This window comes from Trichechus manatus, unplaced genomic scaffold, assembly GCF_000243295.1.
Source record: "Trichechus manatus latirostris isolate Lorelei unplaced genomic scaffold, TriManLat1.0 scaffold00005, whole genome shotgun sequence".
NCBI lineage: Eukaryota > Metazoa > Chordata > Mammalia > Sirenia > Trichechidae > Trichechus > Trichechus manatus.
In genome coordinates, this window is record NW_004443941.1 from 20,532,822 (window position 1) to 20,546,448 (window position 13,627).

Below are 13,627 nucleotides of genomic sequence, written 5' to 3' on the forward strand. Positions count from 1 at the left end.
TGGGTTCAAATCGCCAACCTTTCAGTTACTAGTCAAGTGCAAACCAAAGATCTCCCCTCCAAGGCTCAGGGCAAGCCTTTTTCTGATATAGGAAATGACATAAAGGAGTCCCTAATGTCCTTGTCTGGACTCAGCCCAGCCCCTAACTAGGGCTCGAAGACAGATAGCCCCTGAGGGAGGGCACCACTGTTCACAGACAGCACCCAGTTTCCTTCAGGGGTCTCATCCTGCTGTGATGAACATACAAAGCAGCCTTCTGGGTGTGCACAGTAACAGCATACCCTTTAACCAGAGGCAGCTGACCCATTTCCACCTTGATGAGACTGAGAGGGCTAAGCAGCAGAATGCTCCCTGGGGAGCTGGCTCTAGTATTTCTCTGAAACAGAGACTTGCAGATAGCCAATCTAAGGCCCAGTGGGTTATGATTCTTAACTGGTGCTGGTCAATGACCTGTTTGCTCTCAAAATCCGTTCCTTGTCCTTCCCGGGCTGCTCTGCAGAGAATGCATTTCCCAGTCTCCTTGGCCTTTGGCTGCCAGGTAAATTCAGCCAATGAGGTGGGGCTGGCAGAATATTAGAAGGTGGTAAACAAAACAAAACAAACATTGCCGAGGAGTCAATTCCAACTCATAGTGACCCTATAGAACAGAGTAGAACTGCCTCATAGGGTTTCCAAGGCTGTAATCTTTACAGGAGCAAACTGCCACATCTTCCTCTCGTGGAGCAGCTGGTGGGTTTGAACCACTGACTTTCTGGTTAGCAGCCAAGTGCTTAACCACTGCACCATCAGGCTCCTTAGAAGGTGGTGGGGGAAAAAGTCAGGTCATTCTTTTCTCTCAGCTTCCTATGGAGTCTCTGGCAGAGGCTGAGTCTCTTCCATGGCTCCAGCTCACATCACGTGGCCTTCTCTTTGTGGTTGCAATTCCCACAGGACAGCCTTGACTTTTGGACTCTGGTAACCCCACTTCCTCTCTTTCCTTTCTCCCTCCAGCCATAGGGTGGAAGTGGCTTCCTGCGTTGCTAATCTCTGAATTGGCTCATTACCCCCTGGGTGGCTTCTTAGCTCTTCCATCACCTGTGTAAATACTTCCCTCTACTTAATTCCTTCTGCTGGGAAGTATTAGACCATATTGTTGGTCATTCTGGCTGTTATGTGTCCAGGAAGCCCTGGAGGGTGGGGAAGGCCCTGTGACCCTGGTTTCTCCATCGCTAGAGGCATAGCCCTAGCTCCAAACGGATCCCACGGAGCTCAACTCCAGGTGGATTCATGTGCTATGTGCACCAGTAGCCATATTCCAGAGCTGAGAGCAAACTGAGAGGGCAGACTAGCCTGCTCCCACCAAGCCCGGGTCACTAGCTCCTCAGACCACCTTGCCAGGAAGGAAAGAAGAGGCCATACTAGGGCAGGTGGGGCAACAGTAAGGCCAATTTTCCTAGAGGCTGTGGGGGGTAGTTTGTCCAGTGGGCTTGCCTGCCTTGCCTGATGTAGAGTCCAATCTTGTTGCACATATCCTTAAGTTTTGGTGACTAGTGATGAGGACCAGGGGTGTGGTTTCAGAAACAGCACAGGTGTGTGTGTGAAGCTTGGGGACTAACGTACATGTACAGGCATGAGGTTTAATATGGGTATTAATATGGGTTAGGTTTGTGGGTCTAGCATAGATGACCCTTGAGTCTGTCTCTAAAGGTCATTTGCTTTCTAAGACAAAGTCTTCTGGGGTCATTGGCAAGATATGGGTCCAGAACACAGTTGTGGAGTTGTTAGCTGAACCTAAGAAAGGGACACATGGGAAATGAACCCAAGTCAGGGGTTCTGGGAACCACCATCCCCTTCCTTAGTTGGAGATCCAGCTCCCTCCAACTGTATTTACTGCTATAGACGGCTCCTTTCATGGGGCACAGAGCAGAAGCCTAGTCACATGGAACTTGCCAGATGACCGGCAGGGGCTGTTGAGGCCCTGATAGAGTGATAGCTTTTCATTAAAAAAAAAAAAAAAGTTGAACTGACCCATTTCGGTTCTTACTCATCAACAAATAGGATCTAGGGGAGAGAAAAGATAAAGCGCAAAAATCAGGAAAACTGGAGTGGTGGATGGAGGGAACTCTCTCTCTCTCTCTCTCTCTCTCTGTGTGTGTGTGTGAGAGAGAGAGAGAGAGAGAAGAGAGGAGTTAACCTCACGATGACCCCAAGCTTCTCTCTCCCTCACTGTTCTGTCCTGCCCTGACCCAGCCTCATCGTGGGGACCAGACCTGCTCTGATCGCACTTGCAGTTGGCCCAACCCAGGCTCAGGGGGCACAGGTAGGGCTGGACCGCATCAAGACTTGCCACACTCCCAGCCCATGCATCCCTTCTTTCTCCTGCAGGCTGGATGCCCATGTTCTGGTAATGTGACTGCTACCTGTGTCTGTCCTGATAACCTGGCAGTCCTTCTAGGCTTGAGGCTCTGCTTTGCTCTCGCTGGCTTCCCCCCAGCAGATCTAGCATTTTGTTGGGCTCTGGGATCTGCTGACAGACTTTCCTGTTGTTGTGTGCCTGCTTGGATTCCAGAATACCCCTCTGGAATTGCCCATTGCTTCGATCCACCTGCTGGTCAGAACACCCTGTTGCCAAATTCTGGGTGATCTGCCACTCCCCTCCCCAGTAAGCCGCCACCTGTTGTCTGTTTCCACACACTTGCACACTGCCTGTCACCCTGGATGGCTGCCTAGCAGCTGCAGCTTAGGCTGTCCTGCCAGCACCTTCCCCAGCCCGATGGGTGGTCCTGTCAGGATCCCAGCCCTCCCAGCTGCCTCATCTGCTGTACTTACTGAGCCGCATCTGGCTGGATATAGAGCTGAGACAGCCTGGATGGGCCCATAACACACCGAGTCCCAGAGAGATGGTCACTCTCCCTCAGGATCTCTTGGGGTGGGCCAGGTCTAGAACCCAATAATAAAACATAATGATAATAATAGCTAATATTTGTTGAGGATTTATGATGCACAGGGGTGCATTATCCAACAGGTAAGGTAAGCACAGTGATTACCTTGCTTACCAGATCATCTGTAGTGAACAATTTCACAATTTAACATATGAAACTGTTAATTAGACATTAGTAAGTAAGCATAAGTAAGCCTGTGCTTACCTTGCTTACTGAGTCATTCACCCCTGTCAGGGATTGTAAATTTGAAAAGAGGCTTTGATTCTGTAGGAAGGTGCTGTGGGATTGGGAGAGAGACAGAGTCCAGCCATACGTAGAAGCAGAATCTTTGATGTGGTGAAAAAATGTAAAATTGTTCTCTACAGATGATCTGGTAAGCAAAGTACACACTGTGCTTACCTTGCATATTGGATAATCTGCCCCCGCATGTGACAGCCTCAATGCTTTACTGACATTGTTTAATTTATACTCCACAACTACCCTATGAGGTAAGTACTATTATATCCTCATTTCACAGATGAAGAAACCAAAGCTTATTGTTGTTAGGTGCTGTCGAGTTGGTTCTGACTCATAGCGGCCATATGCACAACAGAACGAAACACTGCCCAGTCCTGCACCATCCTCACAATTGTTGCTATGTTGGAGCCCATTGTTGCAGCCACTATGTCAATCCATCTCATTGAGGGTCTTCCTCTTTTTCGCTGACCTTCTGCTTTACTAAGCATGATGTTCTTCTCCAGGGACTGATCCCTCCTGATAATATGTCCAAAGTTTGTGAGACATAGTCTCGCCATCCTTGCTTCTAAGGAGTATTCTGGTTATACTTCTTCCAAGACAGTTTGTTTGTCCTTTCGGCAGTCCATGGTATATTCAATATTCTTTGCCAACACCACAATTCAAAGGCATCCATTCTTTGGTCTTCCTTGTTCATTGTCCAGTTTTCACACGCATATGAAACGATTGAAAACACCATGGGTCTGGTCCACCTTAGTCCTCAAGGGGACATCTTTGCTCTTCAACACTTTAAAGAGGTCTTTTGAGGCAGTTTGCCCAATGCAATGTGTCTTTTGATTTCCTAACTGCTTCCATCCATGGGTGTTGATTGTAGATCCAAGTAAAATGAAATCCTTGACAACCTCAATCTTTTCTCCGTTTATCATGATGTTGTTTATTGGACAAGTTGTGAGGATTTTTGTTTTCTTTTTGTTGAGATGTAATCCACACTGAAGGCTGTGGTCTTTGATCTTCATCAGTAGGTGCTTCAAGTCCTCTTCACTTTCAGCAAGCAAGGTTGTGTCATCTGCATCACACAGGTTGTTAATGAGTCTTCCTCCAATCCTGATGCCCTGTTCTTCTTCATATAGTCCAGCTTCTTGGATTATTTGTTCTGCATACAGATTGAATACGTATGGTGAAAGGATACAACACTGACTTCCTGACTTTAAACCATGCGGTATCTCCTTGTTCTGTTCGAACGACTGCCTCTTGATCCATGTACAGATTCCTCATGAGCACAATTAAGTGTTCTGGAATTTCCATCCTCTGCAATGTTATCCGTAATTTGTTATGATCCACAGAATGCCTTAGCATAGTCAATAAAACACAGGTAAACACCTTTCTGGTATTCTCTGCTTTCAGCCAGGATCCCTCTGACATCAGCAATGATATCTTTCATTCCACCTCCTCTTCTAAATCCAGCTTGAATTTCTGGCAATTCCTTGTTGATATACTGTTGCAGCAGCTTTTGAATGATCTTCAGCAAAATTTTGCTTGTATGTGATATTAATGATATTGTTTGATAATTTCCGCATTCGGTTGGACCACCTTTCTTGGGAATAGACATAAATATGGATCTCTTCCAGTCGGTTGGCCAGGTAGCTGTCTTCCAAATTTCTTGGCATTGACGAGTGAGCATTTCCAGTGCTGCATCTGTTTGTTGAAACATCTCAACTGCTATTCTGTCAATTCCTGGAGCCTTATTTTTTGCCAATGCCTTAAGTGCAGCTTGGACTTCTTCCATCAGCACCATCAGTTCCTGATCATATGTTACCTCCTGAAATGGTTGAAAGTCGACCAATTCTTTTTGGTATAGTGACTCTGTGTATTCCTTCTCTCTTCTTTTGATGCTTCCTGCGTCGTTTAATATTTTCCAAGTAGAATCCTTCAGAATTGCAACTCAAGGCTTGAATTTTTTCTTCAGTTCTTTCAGCTTAAGAAATGCTGAGCGTGTTCTTCCCTTTTGGTTTCCTATCTCCAGGTCTTTGCACATATCATCATAATACTTTACTTTGTCTTCTTGGATTGCCCTTTGAAATCTTCTGTTCAGCTCTTTTACTTCATCATTTTTTCCTTTTGCTTTAGCTACTTGATGTTCAAGAGCAAGTTTCAGAGTCTCTTATGACAGTCATTTAGGTCTTTTCTTTCTCTCCTGTCTTTTTAATGTCCTCTTGCTTTCTTCATGTATGATGCCCTTCCACAACTCATCTGGTCTTCAGTCATTAGTGTTCAATGAGTCAAATCTGTTCTTGAGATGGTCTCTAAATTCAGGTAAGATATACTCAAGGTTGTATTCTGGCTTTCGTGGACTTGTTCTAATTTTCTTCAGTTTCATCTTGAACTTGCATATGAATAATTGATGGTCTGAGCTGCAGTCAGCCCCTGGTCTTGTTCTGGCTGATGATATTGAGCTTTTCCATCATCACTTTCCACAGATGTAGTCGATTTGCTTCCTGTGTATTCTATCTGGTGAGGTCCATGTGTATAGTCGCCGTTTATGTTGGTGAAAAAAGATATTTGCAGTGAAGAAGTTCTTGGTCTTGCAAAACTCAATCATGTGATCTCCAGCATCGTTTCTATCACCAAGGCCATATTTTCCAACTACCGATCCTTCTTCTTTGTTTCCAACTTTGGCATTCCAATCACCATTAATTATCAGTGCATCCTGATTGCATGTTTGATCAATTTCAGACTGCAGAAGTTGGTAAAAATCTTCAGTTTCTTCATCTTCGGCCTTAGTGGTTGGTATGTAAATTTGAATAATAGTCGTATTAACTGGTCTTCTGTGTAGGCGTATGGATATTATCCTATTACTGACAGCGTTGTACTTCAGGATAGATCTTGAAATGTTCTTTTTGATGATGAATGCAAGGCCATTCCTCTTCAAGTTTTCTTTCCTGGCATAGTAGACCATATGATCGTCTGATTTAAAATGGCCAATACCAGTCCATTTCAGCTCACTAATGCCTGGGATATCGATCTTTATGCATTCCGTTTCATTTTTGATGATTTCCAATTTTCCTAGATTCATACTTCGTACATTCCAGGTTCCAATCATTAACGGATGTGTGCAGCTGTTTCTTCCTATTTTGAGTTGTGCCACATCAGCAAATGAAGGTCCTGAAAACTTGACTCCATCCATGTCATTAAAGTCAACTCTACTTTGAGGAGGCAGCTCTTCCCCAGTCGTCTTTTGAGTGCCTTCCAACCTGAGGGGCTCATCTTCAGGCACTATGTCAGACAATGTTCCACTGCTATTCATAAGGTTTTCACTGGACCATTCTTTTCAGAAGTAGACCACAGGGTCCTTATTCCTTGTCTGTGTTAGTCCGGAAGCTCGGCTGAAACCTGTCCGCCATGGGTGACCCTGCTGGTATTTAAATACTGGTGGCATAGCTTCCAGCATCATAGCAACATGCAAGCCCCCACAGTACAACAAACTGACAGACACATGGGGGAACCAAAGCTTAGGGATATCAATAAATCTGCTTAAGCTCCCACAGGGAGTAACTCAGAGAGCTCAGAATCCAAACCAGGGTGCTTGACTTCAGAACTCGAGCTCACAACCACCAGACTAAAGTGCCTCCTCAGTGATGGTCTTTGCTATCTAGTGCTGCTATAATAGAAATACCACAAGCGGATGGCTTTAACAAACACAAATTTATTTTCTCACAGTTTAGAAGGCTAGAAGTCTGAAATTAGGGCGTCAGCTCCAAGGTAAGGCTCTCTGTCCACTCTGGGGAAAATCTTTGTCTCAGCTTCTCCAGGGTTCTTTTCCACATTCCTTGGTGTCCTTCAGGTGGTGTCTGTCTTCCCTGTTATTGCTTGTTTGTTTCTGTGCCTAACCTTCTTTTATATCTCAAAAGTGATTGGCTTAGTCAGGGGCAGATTATCCAGTAAGCAAGGTAAGCACGGGTTTGCTTGTGCTTACTTACTAATCTGCAGTGATCATGATATGGTGAAACCCATGTGAAATTGTTCACTACGGATGATCTGGTAAGCAAGGTAAGCACTGTACTTACCTTGCCTATAGGATAATCTGCCCCCGGACTTAGTGCTCGCTTCGGCAGCACACGTACAAAAATTGGAATGATACAGAGAAGATTAGCATGGCACCTGCACATGCATAACATGCAAATTCGAGAAGCATTCCATATTTTTATGTTTTGCTGTGTATAGTCTCAACAACAACAAAACAAACAAAATTTAAAAAAATGATTGGCTTAAAACATATCCTACACTGATTGGGCATCATTAACATAACAAAGAAAACCCTATTGCCAAATGGGATTACATCCACAGGTAAAGGAGTTAGGATTTACAACACATATTTTTGGCGGACACAATTTAATTTATAACAGTGACCTGTGACCTTTGTCCAAAGGCCCCAGTAACATTTCCAGGAAGACAAGTCTGTGATCTCTATTGTTTCCAATGACCTCTCCCTGGTCTGAGATCAACTGACCTACAGGGGTGGGGGTGAGTTTAGGCAACAGTCTCAGTCAAGCCTTTGGGTACTCCTGCTCCCTCTAGAAAAGAGTGAGAAGAATGCTGAAATAAGCTCACTCCTGGCCACATTCAGGAATAAGACCCCAAAGCCATACATTCCCCAGTCTTCCCTGTGTGTCTCCCAGGTTTTTAGGGGGAGTCATCTGGTGACTTGTGAACAAGTCCACGAGAGCCAAAGTACAACCTTGAGTATATCCCACCTGAATTTAGAGACCATCTTAAGAATAGATTTGACGCATTGAACACTAATGACTGAAGACCAGACTAGCTGCGGAGTGGCATAAAGAACATCATACATGAAGAAAGCAAGAGGTCATTAAAAAGACAGGAGAGAAAGAAAAGACCAAAATGGATGTCAGAAGAGACTCTGAAACTTACTCTTGAACATCGAGTAGCTAAAGCGAATGGAAGAAGTGATGAAGTAAATGGGCTGAACAGAAGATTTCAAAAGGTGGCTTGAAAAGACAAAGTAAAATATTATGATGACATGTGCAAAGACCTGGAGTTAGAAAACCAAAAGAGAAGAACACGCTCAGCATTACTCAAGCTGAAAAAAACTGAAGAAAAAATTCAAGCCTCAAGTTGCAATATTGAAAGATTCTATGGGGACAATATTAAATGATACAGGAAGCATCAAAAGAAGATAGAAGGAATACACAGAGTCACTGTACCAAAAAGAATTGGTCAGCATTCAACGATTGCAGGAGGTAGCATATGATCAAGAACAGATGGTACTGAAGGAAGAAGTTCAAGCTGCAATGAAGGCATTGGTGAAAACAAGGCTCCAGGAATTGACAGAATACCAATTGAGATGTTTCAACAAACAAGATGCAGTGCTAGAAGTGCTCACTCATCTATGCCAAGAAATTTGGGAGACAGCTACCCGGCCAACCAACTGCGAGAGATCCGTATTTAACCCCATTCCGAAGAAAAGGGATCCAACAGAATGTGGAAATTATCAAACAATATCATTAATATCACATGCAAGTAAGATTTTGCTGAAGATCATTCAAAAGCGGTTGCAACAGTACATTGACAAGGAACTGCCAGAAATCCAAGCTGGATTCAGAAGAGGATGTGGAACAAAAGATATCACACTGCTGGTGTCAGATGGATCCTGGCTGATAGCAGAGAATACCAGAAAGGTGTTTACCTGTGTTTTAATGACTATGCAAAGCCATTCAACTGTGTGGATCATAACAAATTATGGATAACATTGCGAAGAGTGGGAATTCCAGAACACTTAATTGTGCTCATGAGGAACCTGTACTTACACCAAGAAGCAGTCGTTTGAACAGAACAAGGGGATACTACATGGTTTAAAGTCAGGAAAAGTGTGCATCAGGGTTGTATCCTTTCACCATACCTATTCAATCTGTATGGTGAGCCAATAATTTGAGAAGATGGAGTATATGAAGAAGAACGGGGCATCAGGATTTGGAGGAAGACTCATTAAAAGCCTGTGATATGCAAATGACACAGCCTTGCTTGCTGAAAGTGAAGAGGACTTGAAGCACTTACTGATGAAGATCCAAGACTACAGCCTTCAGTATGGATTACATCTCAACAAAGAGAAAACAAAAATCCTCACAACTTGTCCAATAAGCAACATCATGATAAAAGGAGAAAAGATTGAAGTGTCAAGGATTTCATTTTACTTGGATCCACAATCAAGATCTATGGAAGCAGCAGTCAAGAAATCAAACAGTGCATTGCATTAGCCAAATTTGCTGCAAAAGACCCCTTTAAAATGTAAAAAGCAAAGATGTCACTTTAAGGAGTATGGTGCACATGACCCAAGCCATGGTGTTTTCAATCACCTCATGTGCATGCGAAAGCTGGACAATGAATAAGGAAGACCAAAGAAGAATTGACGCCTTTGAATTATGGGGTTGGTGAAGAATATTGAATATACCAGAAGAACAACCAAATATATCTTGGAAGAAGTACAGCCTGAATGCTCATTAGAAGCAAGGATGGCGAGACTTCACCTCACATACTTTGGACATGTTATCAGGAGGGACCAGTCCCTGGAGAAGGATCTCATGCTTGGTAAAGTAAAGGGTCAGCGAAAAAGAGGAAGACCCTCAATGAGATGGATTGACACAGTGGCTGCAACAATGGGCTCAAGCATAACAATGATTGTGAAGATGGCACAGGACGGGGCAGCGCTTCATTCTGTTGTACATAGGATCGCTATGGGTCGGAACCGACTTGATGGCACCTAACAACACACCTGGTGGTAACATCATTAAACAAAGCTGGAGTATGGGACGTGTGTGTACGACTAAGTCATTAACTAATGGACTTGCCTTTTTAGATGGCACAAATTGATGTGGGATCAGGAATGTTCCTTCAAAGGATGTGGATTATAGGTCTTTGCCTGCCATGTCTTTGGAAGACTTCAGAACCTCGTGGGAAGAAATAGTATTTGCACTGGACTCTGCCTTTAGCCTCAGTTCCGCTTAGAAGTATACACCCGTTGCCATTGAGTCAATTCCGACTCATAGTGTAAGATCCTGCAAACCTACTGGATTCCGCAAGCTGTGATGGGATCAGGAAAACAGGACTGTAGCTGAAAAATGGGTCCTGCTTTGTGGAGTTCTGAGCTTAGTCTTGGGGTCCTACTGTGGCCATAACTGCCTGAAGTATCACTTTCAGATAATCAAAACCCAATCCAAACCCGCTGCTGTTGAGTCACTTCCAACTCATGGAGACCCCATGTGTCACAGAATAAACTGTGCCCTTCAGGGTTTTCTTGGCTGTAATTTCCACCCCTCCTTGGTTGCAATCTTTTAAAAATTTTTTTTTTTATTGTGCTTTAAGTGAAAGTTTACAGTTCAAGTTAGTTTCTCATACAAAACTTTATACACACATTGTTATGTGACCCTAGCTGCTCTCCCTATAATGTGACAGCACACTCCTCTTTTCCACCCCAGATTTCCCGTGTCCATTCAACCAGCTCCCATCCCCTTCTGCCTTCTCATCTCGCTCCTGGACAGAAACTGCCCATTTAGTCTCATGTATCTTCTTGAGCTAAGAAGTACTATCTTCATGAGTATCATGTTATGTCTTATAGTCCAGCCTAATCTATGTCTGAAGAGTTGGCTCCGGGAATGGTTTCAGTTCTGGGTTAACAGAGAGTCTGGAGGTCATGTCTTCCAGGGTCCCTCCAGTCTCAGTCAGACCATTAAGTCTGGTCTTTTTACTAGAATTTGAGTTCTGCACCCCACTTTTCTCCCTTGGCTGTAATCTTTATGGAAGTAGTTCTCCAGGCCTTTCTTCTACAGAGTCACTGGATGGGTTTGAACTGCCAACCTTTATGTTAGCAGCAATTGCAAACTGCTTGCGCCACCCAGGGAGCTCAGATAGTCCAAATAATTTAAAAGGGGATTCTTTCAGTCTTGTCCAGGAGGGAGGTGTTTCAAAAGGTAGCCAAGGTAAGAGGGGGCTCTGAAGTGAGGATCCTACTTGGAGAGTGCCTGTGGGGGCCAGTGGAGCCCAGGCGTGACCTTGCAGTTACACACGTGTGCCCCACATGGTGGGCCATGTGTGCCGCCTGGGCGCTGGAGGCTTCGAGGCCCTCCATGCTTGGAATAGTCTGGATCTGCTGACTTGACAAAACTGATCTCCAGAGGGTTGGGGGCTGGGCCACATCTGGAGGGGAGGGGGAAGGAGCCCCTGGTGACTGAGCTGTGGAAGGGCTTGCCAGCCCCTGCAGCCTTGAGCTCCCCCTTCCCTCCCCCCAACTGCAAGAGCGGTGTAATTCTCTTCACATAAAAGTAAATATCTGGCAGCATCTGCAGTGCCCCAAATAAACCAAGAACTCATAGGAGACGTTTGTTACCACAACACGTCCTAGACCAGGAAGGATGGGCGGTTGGTTATGCAGAAGCCAAAGATGGCTACGTGGGGAGCCTCAACTCATTTGTTTACTGATCTGCGATAACTTAATTGATCAATGCATGAGCTCCTAGAAGACCCTGCTGGTGCAGTTTGCCCTGGCCTCAGGGCAGCAGGGACATCCCACTGACCTCATGGGGCCAAGTGGGATGATGACTGGGAATGATTGTTGGTTCCGATGTGTCAGCTGCACCTTGCTGGAAGTCCCAGGTTAGCTATCCAAGGACCTGAGAACAGGGGAAATCTGTGTGGCAAAGCCTATGAGATTGCTGCAGGGAAAAAGGTCATTTTCCAGAAGTGAAGATTGTCTGGGGCCCTTCATAAGGGATCAGGAGCAGATATCCACGCAGAAAGAAGCAGGTAGGATTGTTCCCTCAGTGGCCATGGTGCCAAAGGTGCTTCCAGGGATGAGAGCGAAGAGGGGAACGGAACACAAGAGGCGGGCACTTCTTGACGTCAGTCATTTGAATCTGCTGAGTGGGGTCAGGCAAGGCAGTGAGACTTGAATACATCGTGATAAACACATGGACTGCTGAAATCCGAATGACAGCAAGCTGGAAACAGAGCCTGGGACTGGCTGGCACCATCTGACGACTACGGAGGAGCTCAAGGATGAAATTGGGCATATCTGAACAGCATCAAATCCGTTCCTCACAGCAACACTAAATGTAAGCGACGGACGGGAAACAATACAAAAAATGTTGCCAGCTTTCACGTTCTGGCAAGACAAGTGCTTCCAACGAGGGGCGAACTCACAAGTCTTCATGATTCTGAGGACTAATATCCTTCATCTCTCTCGTCAAATAGTCGCAAGTGGCACAGGGCTCACCGAGAAAGAGCGCACGGAAGAACGCGAGGAAGGTTTGGGTTGCCGGAGTACGTGGAGGTCAGGCGTTTGTACGTGGAGGTCAGGCGTTTGCCTGTACCGTCAGAAATGGGGGTTACTCTAGAGGTCACGAACGCGCTGCCTGCTGCCTGAATGAGACAGGTTTGTCGACATGTTCTGTTTGGCCCACAAATGTTTTTAATTTATTTTTGAACTTGAATTAGTGGCCAAAATGTACAAACGGGGAGTGCTCACAAAAAACTCGGATACCCTTGAAAAATCAAAAGACCTGGTACCTCTGGCTCTGCGTTCTTCTGTGGTACTGATGTGCTCAAGGCCACCAACGTTCTCTACGTTGCCCCCAGCTGCACCACACTGGCTCCTGTGGCTCATTTGTGATTTCAACTCCCATATTAAGCCATCACACGCTTCTTATGGCTCAGAGAGCTGGTGGGGCTTACTTTCCAAAAGTTCAATTTAAATAAAGGCTATGTAACAAAATGAGAAAGAGATTTTAATCCTCCTTTACCCATACCTAAAGAGCTCCGCTGCTAACTGAAAGCCCAGCTGTTCAAAACCACCAGTGGCTCCGCAGGAGAAAAATGTGGCAGTCAGCTTCCATAGAGATTTACAACCTTGGAAACCCTATGGGGTCCCTGTGAGTCGGAATCGACTCAACAGCAGCGAGTTTGGTTTTCTTTTTTGATTTTACCCATACCAGTTGTCTTCGAGTCAACTCTGACTCATGGCAACCCCATTGGTGTTAGAGTAGAACTGTGCTCCATAGGGTTTTCAATGGCTGATTTTTTGGAAGTAGATTGCCAGGCTTTTCTTCCAAGGCACCTCTGGATGTATCTGCAACCTTTCGGTTAGCAGCTGAGCGTGTTAACGGTTTGTACCATCTGGTCCCACTTTAGATAAAAAGCTTTAGCTACTCCTTTAATCCTTTGAAACAATTGTCTAACTAAAATCAGTTTTTATTAATAAAGCAACACCACAACATACAAGAAATGTTTAGAAAGTAAAGTACCAGTGAATTCGTCATCCTTGCACATGGTTATTTTTGCGTATTTCCCTCCAGTCTTTTTTCACATGTGTTTTTACATAGTTATATGCATGGATTTGCATCCTGCTTTTTTCATTTAACACTACATTTTACACATTTTGCATGTTGCTATCTAATCTTCATTTT

The 13,627-nt window shown here is 44.7% G+C and overlaps 1 non-coding gene across 1 annotated transcript; it reads left to right on the forward strand.

The window, feature by feature from the left end:
- The first annotated feature begins 7,251 nt into the window (after positions 1 to 7,251).
- On the forward strand, positions 7,252 to 7,358 carry LOC111821502 (U6 spliceosomal RNA). Its single transcript, XR_002824898.1, has one exon. It is a non-coding gene; the product is annotated as a U6 spliceosomal RNA (small nuclear RNA).
- The last annotated feature ends 6,269 nt before the right edge of the window (positions 7,359 to 13,627 follow it).